The sequence below is a fragment of the Gracilinanus agilis genome, chromosome 6 (genome assembly GCF_016433145.1).
Source record: "Gracilinanus agilis isolate LMUSP501 chromosome 6, AgileGrace, whole genome shotgun sequence".
Lineage (NCBI taxonomy): Eukaryota > Metazoa > Chordata > Mammalia > Didelphimorphia > Didelphidae > Gracilinanus > Gracilinanus agilis.
Genome location: NC_058135.1, coordinates 16,627,984 through 16,632,831, shown reverse-complemented (window position 1 = coordinate 16,632,831; position 4,848 = coordinate 16,627,984). Strand labels below are relative to the sequence as shown.

Genomic DNA, 4,848 nt, shown 5'->3' with positions numbered 1-4,848 from the left:
AGAAGTGTTTCAGGCAAACTATAGGCAGGGAAATTCCTTTGCTCCCTTCTATCCTTGCCACTCCTAACCCAAAATATCTGATCACTCCTGTAAGACCTGGAGAGAAATATCCTCCTTGGATTGTCCTTTAGATGGACAGAGAGATATACCTCCACGCTATGCCTTGATACCATCAAGGTTATATCTAAGACATCTACCTGTCATATCCCCTAAACTATGAGTGCCACCCTCTGTGTCTTCAGGCAGACCCTCAAGCCCCCCAACATTAGTACTCTCATCTCCAAAATGGACTGAAAAGACTAAGAATCAGGGATTCTCTTTGAGAGAGGCTGTGTGAGCCAGGAAAGCCAAGACCCTCCCTCCAAAAATGGGCTCAGAGGCTTCTGATTCTCAAATATGTTACGAAGGTATGATTCTCCCAAAGCTTGAATAGCTCAGTTGGTAGAGCATCAGACTTTTAATCTGAGGGTCTAGGATTCAAGTTCCTGTTCAAACAGTCCCTTATTTTTCCTTATGGGAGACTGGGGGTAAAATGATAATGACTGATTGAAGGGTCAGTTTGGAAACAAACCATTCCTGGGGTCAGCCTCTCCCCTGGGCTTGGGAGGGAGGCCATGCTCAGACAGAGAGCTATTCCTCCATTCACAGAGATTGACTTCAGTATATTCTGCTGATGGCCCAGTGACTGTCTTCTCTCAGGAATGCGGTGGTAGATGGGCTCTGAGGAGGGTTTCTAGTAAACATGGAGGTCCATATAGAGATGATCAAAGAATCCTGGATTAGAGGCCCAGCAGATTCTAGGTCAGCATTTTAGGGATGAGGTCCTGAGGATCAGATCCTCAGTGACTTGTCCAAGGTAACCCATCTGAGATCTGATGGGTCCTCAGTGTCTCCCAATCCTCAATGCAACATTCTATTGCCCATGGATTACTCTCTTGGCTTCTGACAATTTCCATTTCCCAATGTTTCCCTGGACATAAGTGCCAACCTGGCACCTATTGCTGGGTCAGTTAAATACAGCATACCAACAAGAGACCAAAGAAGGTCTCTAGTATTAGGCAGTTGGAATGGGAGGATGAGGGAGCCCATGTGGGAAAACTAGCAAGGATAGCAGTATCACCAGATGTAGTGAGAAGACCAGAAGATAGGAAGAGTCAAACTGTGAAGGGCTTCAGAGGCTCCAAAGAGAACTTTCTATTTGATCCTGGCAGGAACTGGGAGCCAGGGAAGTTGCTAGCCTCTCCCTATCTCTCCTTTCTCTCCAGTAAGGGGATGATGCCCATAGGTGACTCCCTGACTTTGCCCATCAGCAGTTTTCTGGGTGTAATCTTCATCTCCCTTCACTGCCTTGGTCAGGGCTCCCCAATCATGACTTTGCAATCTCCCACCATTCCCTTCTTCTAGAGTCTTCTTTCCTTGGTTCCTTCTGTTTGGTTCTCTTGCCTGCTGACAGCTCCCCTTAGAAAGTAACTCCTATGAGTACTGCCCCATCAGTTCTCCAGAGAGACCCAACCCAAACTGCAGGGGGTCTGTGGAAGGCAGTAGTGCGGTGGGAGGGGAGGTCTCTAACTCAGAGAAATGCAAAACACCAAACACCCATTCTCCTGTCCCTAGCAATGAAGTAAAATGAATGGAAAAGACACCCTCTGGTCTTGGAGTGGCAGGCCCCTGAATGCAGATCCCCACTGTGCTTTTTTCTAACTATGTGACCTTGGTCAAATCACCATGAACATTAGCAGGTCTCCCGGAGGGCTAACCTGGTACAGGCTAAGGGCTTTGGGCCACCCCACATCCTCACCCACACTAGATCCATCTCCCTCTGGATGCTCCACCTTGTGGAGCAGGGGCCCCTGGATTCTCCAAGGCTCGGGCAGGAAATGTAACCCAGACAACACTAGCCAAGAGAAGGGTCTGAGAGGAAAGGGCCAGCCCCAGCCGAGTAAAAGGGCCGGGAGGCTGATACCCCAAGGCAGTTCCGGAAACAAAAAAAAAAAAAAAGAGAGAGAAAGTCAGAGGCGGGCAAGAGAGACTGGGGTGGGCGGGGCCTGTCGGTATGAGACAGGGGAAGAGCGGGGAAGAGCGGGGTCTGCGGGTAAAGAGTCCCCTTTCAGTCAAAAAGCAACAAAGCGTCTCAGCAGCTTAGAGCCGGGGAGCGATGGGGAAGCTGAGACTCTGCGTGCCAGAGCGGGAGAAGCCCGCGGTGAGCTGGGAGAGGAAATGGCTGGCTTGCCAAGCTGGAGTCCGGGGGACCCAGCAGCAGCGAATAAAAGGTCTCCCTCGGGCAGGAAGGTTTTGATCCCCTGCACAGCCTTTCTGTAGGGAGTAGGCAGACGCGGAACAAAAGTTCAGGGGAGGAAGCAACCACGAAGGGATTCGAACCCTCAATCTTCTGATCCGAAGTCAGACGCCTTATCCATTAGGCCACGTGGTCCCCACAGCATCATTCCTTCACTTGGCCCAGAGGAGACGCACTCCGAGTTTGGCTGCTGCTGGAAAGAAGTTTCTGTCAGTGAGGCTGGGGCGGAAAGCGGTTCCAAAGTTGCCCCCCCAACTCAGGGGCACAGGCCAGACCAAACCAGCCCCGCCCTCTGACAGCTTCCCTGCTATTGGCATCCGGGGGCAAATGCTCCCACACACACACACACCAAAGGCCAAGTCCACCCAAGCTCACCCCACCTTGGAGGGTGAACCTTCTGGGACCTCAGCCAGGCTTCCATAGTACCAAAGGATGCCCACAGGGCAAAGGGACGGGACTGCATTCTGGACCGGGGGCAGCCTGGAAGCTTGAGATTCAAAAAGAAATGTCTATTGGGGAGAAGCTGCAAAACGGAGGGTAGGGATCTGGGTTTTTTCCTGGAAGCAACTGGGAGTCAGTGAAGGCTTCAGAGTGAGCCCCAGAGGACTGTCCCCATATTCCCACTATCCAGGGTATTCTTAAGTTTAAATAGCAAAAAGCGGCACCAAGACTTTAGGGACACCATGTCATTACCCTGCCCCCCCAATTGTGTGCCACACTGTAATTTTAGGGGAGCTCTGGGCTGCAGGGGAAGAGCTTCAGGAAGCCTCTAGGGATTCTCCAGGGAAAGGGGGTTTCCTGCTGATGGCCAGGAATTGTTTGCAGAGTGTGTCTTTCCCCTACTCCCCGCTAGGCTGTCAGCTCCTGGAGGACAGAAACTCTCTTGGCATCCCCAATCTCAGCCTGCTGCATTCCTAGTTCAGTCTCCTCCATGCTACCTTCCCCGAAGGACCATAGCTCTCCAAGAGATTTTCTTGTCTAGGATACTGGTGGAGGGGTTTACCTTTTCCTTTCCCAGGGAATCAGAAGTTAAGTGACTTGCCCAGGGTCACAAAGCTAGGAAGTGTCTGAGGCTGTATTGGAACATGGGTCTTCCTGACATCCAGTCGTGCTCAGTCCCACTGAACCACTACTGCCTCTGCTGCCTAGTAAATAGCGGGCCCATAATAAATACTTGCTCATCCTCTCTTGCCTGTGTTCACCTGGATCAAGCATGAACATCTTAATCCAGAAATGAGGCTCCTTAGATACTTCTGGAGCAATTAGGTGAAGTGGAGAGAACACTGGGCCTGGATCTGAGTTCGAATTTGACCTTAGAGACTTTGTGACCCCAGACCCCAGGTCCTCATCAGTAAAATGGGGACACACCAGAGAAGGAAATAGGAAACCATTCCAGTATCCTTGCCAAGAAAAGCCCATGGTCAAGTCCCTGAAGTCACAAAGCGGAACTGGACCTGACTGAACAACAACCAGGTACTTCCTGCCTAGTAGGAGGAGCTAAGGGTCAGAGGCCGGGCCAGGCAAGTCCTTGATGCCTTCCCCAGGCCTAGTCAGCCCTACCAGGGAGCAGACAGACAGAGGGAATGAGATGGGGGGTGAGGAGTCACCCACCCTCAGAAGATGTTAGATCTTCCGGGCCACCGGAGAGTAGGAAGTATGCTGCCCCCCTATAACATGGAGGCCAGTGGATAGAAGGAAGCCACTCTGCCGTCTTTAGACTTTTTGAAATTTATCAAAAGAAAAAGCCCCTTACCATTTGACCTTGATGTGTTGTCCTGCAAGCTCTTGCTTAGGATAGAGATGGGGAGCTCAGGACACAGAAACCTTCAAATCCTCTTACCAAGGTCTCAGAGCCTAAGGATAGAGCCTTCTCAAATCCTGGCAGAAGCCTGGCACAGGGAGATAGATTAAGCCACAATCAAGGTTCTGGAGGAAAGGAGGAGTCCCAGAGCCGAAGTGGAAAAAGGCTGAAAAATCTTCTCCCTATTAGGAGAGGAACTATTGGAAGATCCAATTAGCTATTTTTTATTCTATTCTATTCCATTCCATTCCATTCTAGTCTAGTCTAGTCTAGTCTAGTCTAGTCTAGTCTAGTCTAGTCTAGTCTATGCAAGTCTAGTCTAGTCTATTCTGTTCTGTTCTGTTCTGTTTTCTTCTGTTCCATTCTGTTCCACTCCATTAGTGCTCAATATAGATAAATAAACTGTCACAGTTCATATCCTAAAGCTGGGGGGAGGTGGGGGAGGATGGGTGGAACCTATGGTATGTGTGCCTGATGGGGTTCTCAGAGTCCTCTCTGTGGGCACACCTGACATCACTCCAGCATAGAGTTCACCAGAATTTGTTACCAGAAAAGGGTGGGGAAGAGGTTGCTCCCCTCCCCTCGTTCATGCACTCCTAAAGATATCACCTGTCTCTTTAAAAGGTTCACCATCACTGCCCTGAAGGAATGAACAATTCTTCTGGGAAACAAGAAATATATATATGGAAATGCAAAATACATGTCTTAGGTTTTGAGTGAAATGGGTTAAAACTGGAAGACTAGAGCCCAG

The 4,848-nt window shown here is 50.0% G+C and overlaps 2 non-coding genes across 2 annotated transcripts; one reads left to right on the top strand and one right to left on the bottom strand.

Annotated features, from left to right (window-relative positions):
* Positions 1–423: 423 nt before the first annotated feature.
* Positions 424–496, top strand: TRNAK-UUU. The gene has a single exon. It is a non-coding gene; the product is annotated as a tRNA-Lys (tRNA).
* Positions 497–2,358: 1,862 nt separating this feature from the next.
* Positions 2,359–2,431, bottom strand: TRNAR-UCG. Its single transcript has one exon. It is a non-coding gene; the product is annotated as a tRNA-Arg (tRNA).
* Between the last annotated feature and the right edge of the window lie 2,417 nt (positions 2,432–4,848).